Raw genomic sequence first — 6,572 nt, forward strand, 5'->3', positions numbered from 1 at the left:
AGAAAAGTGCTGTGATATTTCGAAAAGCATAAAGTATTACAAAATAGAATAAAATATGATTTTATTCATCTTCTCTTCTAATCATTCTTTTTTATTTTATTTTATCTTATTTTATTTTTTAATTTATTTATTTTTGAGAGAGCGAGTGAGCACAAGTGGGGGAGGGACAGAGAGAGAAGAGAGAGAATCCCAAGCAGGCTTCTACTGCCAGTGTGGAGCCCGACACAGGGCTCAAATCTGTAAACCACGAGATCATGACCTGAGCCGAAACCAAAAGCTGGACACTCACTCAAATGAGCCACCCAGGCGTCCCGTTGTTCTTTTATATTTTAAATGTATAAATGAGTCCCTCACCCTAGATCCTTACTCCCAACAAGGAAGTTGAACTGGATCATGCAATGATTTCGGAAGGCACCAAGCATGAACTGAAATTGATCTGAAAAGACATAGATAATAGGGCCATGATTTAACAGGTTTCACGGGGGGGCATGTGTTCACTCATTCACACAACAAATAAGGCAGAAGTGGAGGTGTTCTTTTCTGCTGCTACAACAGATTGTAAAGGCCTCAGGCCAGCTGCTTTATCTAACTACCATGCTGAACAATCAGTTGGTGCTGGGTAGGGAAAAAGTAGTTGTTACTCTGCTTTTTGTGCAGGCATAGGGATGCTGGTTTGGAAGATTTTTAAAAACATCTCCAGTTGCTTGGAAGCATCATTCACAGGTTAAAATATAGCAAGTAGTTGGGTTTTTCAGACTAGCAAATATACATATACATATGTATATATATATATATATATATATATATATATACATACACACACACACACACACACACACACAAATACACAAAGATTTATTTATTTAAGTAATCTCTACACCCAACGTGGGGCTCAAACTCACAATGCCAAGGTCAAGAGTAGCACACTTCACCAATTCACCAACTTAGCCAGTCATGTACCGCATAGTAGTAAATATTTAGTTTAATTAAATTTTATTTTATTATTATTATTATTTTAATTTTAACTAGGCTCCACACCCAACATGGGGCTTGAACTCACAACCCTGAGATCAAGAGTCACATGCTCTGCCAACTGAGCCAGCCAGGCACTTCTAGCAAAAATTTTTTTTTTTTGATGAAAAAAAGTTTATTTATGTTGAGAGAGAGAGAGCAAGCAAGGGAGGGGTAGAGAGAGAGGGAGAGAGAAAATCCCAAGTAGGCCCCACACCCAACGCAAAGCCTGACACACCCAACTCAAAGCTCGATCTCAAGAACTGTGAGATCATAACCTGAGCTGAGATCAAGATTTGGATGCTTAACTGACTGAGCAACCTAGGCTCAGTCCCCCCTAGAGCCCCCTAGAGGGCCCCTAGAGGGGGCTCTAGCAAATATTTTAAACATTAGTAATAGTCAGTGTTAGCTAGGATGTGAGAAAATGGACACTCTCACAAGCAAAGTGTAAATTAGTAGAATCTTTGTAGGATAATGTAGCCATAACCGTTCCACTCCACCCCAAATTTCACAACAGAATCAGGCTATAGATGGGAAGAGGGATATCCCTTGATGCTGAAAGTCCATTTTATTATAGTTCTTAACATATTTAAAGCATTTTATAATTTTATATGCAATATGATATAATTTAATAATATGTATATAATCATATATCCATTTGACAGATAAAGAAACCAAGGTTCAGATTTATCCCTCTGATTTGTTCAGAGTCTCACTGTTAACAAGTGGTGGAGGCAGGATTAAGACCCTTAAACTCCAGGTGGTACCCTTTTCCTAAACAACAAGATGGGCAGAATACAAAGGAAGGACCTCTTTGCTACAATGGACCAACAATAGTTTCTGGAATAAATAAATGTTTTAAAAAAGAAACATTTGGGTAGGCATACCACATGCCAAACGATCACTCAGGGAGTTGAGAAATGGTTTTGATGTCCCCTGTGGATTGTAAAAATGTGTTTGGTTGCAAGTAACAGAAACTCTACTCAAACTGCAGGAGAGTCCCAGACAGAGTCATCAGGGATGGTTTCTATCTCTTGGTTCTGTTTTCCTCAGTGTTGACTATATTCTTAGATAGGCTTCCCCCATGGGACGGCAAACTGATTCCAGCATTTCCAACCTTACATTGTTCTAGTATAATAACCCCTGCATTTGAAAGCCTTTTGCCCAATACCTCCAGTTTTGGCCAAAACTAGATTATGTTTCCAATCCTAGAGTCAAATGACTGGGTCAGCTCCAGGCCAAACCATGTGAACTAAAATTAAGAGTAAAATCAGAATTCTGTTACCAAAAGCACAGCTACTGTGAAGATCAAAATAATACTTGCAATACCCTGTAAGGTAATGTGGAAAAGTTAGAAGTTTTGACGAAAAAAAAAAAAAGTTTTGATGGAAAAAGGACATAAGGAATTTGTGATTTCCACATTGAAAACTTCTTTAAATTCTGGGGCTCCTAGGTGGCTCATTTGGTTAAGTGTCTGACTTCGGCTCAGGTCATGATCTCACAGTTTGTGAATTTGAGCCCTGCATTCGTCTCTGTGCTGACAGCTCAGAGCCTGGAGCCTGCTTTGGATTCTGTGTCTCCCTTGTTCTCTGCCCCTCCCCCACTCCTGCTCTGTCTCTGTCTCTCTCTCTGTATCTCAAAAATAAATAAATATTTTTTAAAAAATGTTTTAAAGACTTCTTCAAATTCTCTTTTATGGAAGGAGAGAAGGCTTCCCAGGAGCAAGACAGCTCCTTTATTCCCCACAAATCTGATTGTACTAGGAAGGCAATGCCCTCTGCTCACCGTGACAAGGGAGAGGTGCCTGTCTACTGCCTGGCCAGATGCCTACTGCCTCACTGTACTCTGAGGAGAGCTTCTGAAGGAGGAAATGTTTTCCATCCTTAAGGCTATTTTACTGGCAGCTGGAATTAGCAGGAAAAATACAGAAGATATGAGTTCATTAGTATGTCTAGAGCTAGAAATCTGGAACCAGTGGGATATGAAAGAGCAAAGGTGTGTATATGTAAACATTTATGTATAACTATAACAAAAGGAGAATGGATTAGAAGAAAGGAAGTGAAGGCAAAAGAGAGAAGAAAAAAGACAGTTTGGTTTTCTAAGTAGGTTTTGTATTCTCATTGTCTTTCTTCCCTTCTTCCTCCTTTTCTTTTTTTTTTTAATTTTTTTTTAACGTTTATTTATTTTTGAGACAGAGAGAGACAGAGCATGAACGGGGGAGGGGCAGAGAGAGAGGGAGAGAGAATCAGAAGCAGGCTCCAGGCTCTGAGCCATCAGCCCAGAGCCCGACGCGGGGCTCGAACTCACGGACCACAAGATCATGACGCGGGCTGAAGTCGGACGCTTAACCGACTGAGCCACCCAGGCGCCCCATCCTCCTTTTCTTAGTTAGCATATTGACTAGACAGAGACAGAAGTATCAGTGGCTCAATCAAGGTGAAAATTTCTTTCTTTCACAGGTAAAAGTCTGAGTTGATAAACCATGAAAACTGGTCAGGTGAGAGGCTCTGCTCCCCAAGGTCCTCCTCAGACTCAGTTCTGTCTATCTTTTTACCCTACCCATGGTATTAGCATTCTCATCCACAAGGTCAAAAATGACTCACCATTACTACATCTCAAAGAGAGGAAGAGAAGGGTTAGCAGCTTCCTATTAAATGTGTGACCTGAGAGTTGCCAAGATCATTTCAGCTGGCTTTCCTTTTGGCTAGAAGGTAGTCACATTGTCCTACCCAGCTACAAAAGAAGTTAAAAACGTAGTAGAGTTGGGGCACTTGGCTGGCTCAGACAATGGAGCATGCAACTCTTGATCTCAAGGTTGTAAGTTCAAGCACCATGTTGGGTGTAGAGATTACTTAAAAATAAGATTTTTTAAAAAAAATATGGTATAGCTGACAGCCAAGCAGCCAACTAAGCTTAGGGGAATCCATTACCAACTGAAAGATGGGCATATTGGGGAACAATCACTGTCCTTTACCCTTCCAATCAAAGCCAGTTTCTACCCATTGTTCCCCCTTGAAACTCTTCACATCCTTCAAGAATTAGCTTATGTGACCTCTTTTAAGAAGCCTTTCCAGGGGCACCTGGGTGGCTCAGTCAGTTAAGTGTCCAACTCTTGATCTCAGCTCAGGTCTTTTTTTTTTTTTTTCACGTTTTTATTTATTTTTGAGACAGAGAAAGACAGAGCATGAGCACGGGAGAAGCATAGAGAGGGGGAGACACAGAATCTGAAGCAGGCTCCAGGCTCTGAGCTGTCAGCACAGAGCCCAACGTGGGGCTCGACCTCACAGACCGTGAGATCATGACCCGAAGTGAAGTCAGACGCTTAACTGACTGAGCCACCCAGGCGCCCCTCAGCTCAGGTCTTGATCTCAGGGTCATGAGTTCAAGCCCCATGTTGGGCTCTGAGCTGAATGGGGAGCCTACTTAATAAAATAAAAAATATGCCATTCCAGATCCTCTTGTTCCACTGAGTTCCCATAATTCCTTAGACTCTATGGTATTTTAGTTAGATGGGTTCTCCTACTAGTCTATGAGTTCCTTGAGGGCAAGGATGAGGTCCAAGTCAGATCTCTGCCAACCACCACACCTACCACACAATAGGGCCTAAAAAATGATTACTAAATTACTGAAACTTCTCTTTTATGGTCCTTTTGCGAGTAAGCTGGAAATCTTAGCATGTTGAAAAATTAGAAACCCCTAAATTCTTCAGTGTCTACTTCCTAAAAGCAAGGATTTTCTTCCACATAACCACATTTTTTTTTCTTCTTTATTGTTTTAAATATGGAACACCACAAGTCTGTGTGTCATCCTTGCGCAGGAGCTGTGTTAATCTTCTCTGTATCCTTCCCCTTTTAGTATAGGTGCTGCAGAAGCGAGCACTACATAACCACATTTTTAAATTATAATTTGACAGAGATCTCCTTAAATGCCTAGAGGAAAGGAAAGAAGTGAGGGAGGAAAAACAAAAAAAGGAGTAGATTAGAAAAAGAATCTCCAGGTCTTTGGAGTAACCTGTGTTTGGATCACTCCTTCCTTCAGGCTTAGCCAGGTTGTTTACAACTCTGCCTTAACTTCCACTTCCTGCTTGCCCTGAGCCTAAAGATCAGCCAAACGTGAAAGCTTATGGTCATCTCAGTTCTCTTAGCATGTGTTCTTCTTTCCCCATGCGTGTGGCTTTCTAGATTCCCCAGTATACCAAGGAACCTTTCAAAGCCCTTGTCTTATCTCCCACTAAACTCTCACTCCCTGGACTTTGTTCCCAGGCTTTTGGTGTGTCTATTTTTCACGCAGCTGTTATTTTCTGCCCAGGCAGCAACAGCTTGTTCACTTGCCTTTCAATGCTTTTAGGAAAAGTCCTCTGTTGTGCCATCATAGAATTCCAAATTAGGTAAAACAAAGGGAAGCCCATTGCATCAGTCCTTCAGGAAAACCCCGGAGAGCTCAAAAAGACAAATTCTATCCCTTTGGAACAAGGTCCACTCTGCTTCTGAAAGAAGCAGCTACCCACACAAAGATGGCAGGAACATGGGCTGCCATCTTTTTGAAAAATAATTTTTTTTAATGTTTATTTATTTTTGAAAGAGAGAGAGAGAGAGAGAACAGGGGAAGAGCAGAGAGAGAAGGAGACACACAGAATCCAAAGCAGGCTCCAGGATCTGAGCTGTCAGCAAAGAGCCTGATGCAGGACTCAAACTCAGAAACCATGAGATCATGACCTGAGCTGAAGTTGGACACTCAACTGACTGAGCCACCCAGGAGCCCCATGGGCTGCCATCTTTAAGACTGCTGCTACACCTAGGGGCACCTGGGTGGCTCACTCAGTTAAGCATCAATCTCCTGATTTCAGCTCGGGTCATGATCTCACGGTTTGTGAGTTCGAGCCCTGCATCAGGCTCTGAGCTGACAGCTCGGAGCCTGCTTGTGATTCTCTTTCTTTCCCTCTCTCTCTTCCCATCCTCCGCTTGACTCTGTCTCTGTTTCAAAATAAATAAATAAACTTAAAAAAAAAAAAAAAAGACTGCCACTACATCAGTGAGTAGGGTGGAGCTAGGGTAAGTTAAAATACCACGAAGATCTCCTACTAAGTTTCAGTGGACTTTCTCTTGGCTAAACATTAACTCAGTTGCTGCAAACTTTTGACTATCTCCCAAAGTTCTGGTAAGGCTGAAACAGTTGTGGTCAAGTTTTTTCAGTGTTTCTGAGGAGGGATGGATCCCCTTCTCTGCTATTTTCCCTGATGCCACTCTTATCTTCTATGCCTTTTTCTTGTACTTAATCTTTACATTTTAGTGTTATTCTTTAGGTAAATTCCTTAGAACCATCTTCTAATTCATTAATTCTCTCTTTGACTGTGTCCCTTTATAATAGTGTATCTTGTAGATAAGGGCACCTGGGTGTCTCAGTTGGTTAAGCCTCTGACTTTGGCTCAGGTCATGATCTGCAGTTAGTGGGTTCAAGCCCTGTGTTGGGCTCTGTGCTGACAGCTCAAAGCCTGGAGCCTGCTTCAGATTCTGTGTCTCCCTCTATCCCTGCTCCTTCCCAGTGCACACTCATCTCTTCCT

The 6,572-nt window shown here is 41.7% G+C and overlaps 1 non-coding gene across 1 annotated transcript; it reads right to left on the bottom strand.

Moving 5' to 3' along the window:
- Positions 1-4,785: 4,785 nt before the first annotated feature.
- Positions 4,786-4,890, bottom strand: LOC125151013 (U6 spliceosomal RNA). Its single transcript, XR_007146576.1, has one exon. It is a non-coding gene; the product is annotated as a U6 spliceosomal RNA (small nuclear RNA).
- Between the last annotated feature and the right edge of the window lie 1,682 nt (positions 4,891-6,572).

The sequence above is a fragment of the Prionailurus viverrinus genome, chromosome D4, assembly GCF_022837055.1.
Source record: "Prionailurus viverrinus isolate Anna chromosome D4, UM_Priviv_1.0, whole genome shotgun sequence".
In the NCBI taxonomy this organism is placed as follows: Eukaryota; Metazoa; Chordata; class Mammalia; order Carnivora; family Felidae; genus Prionailurus; species Prionailurus viverrinus.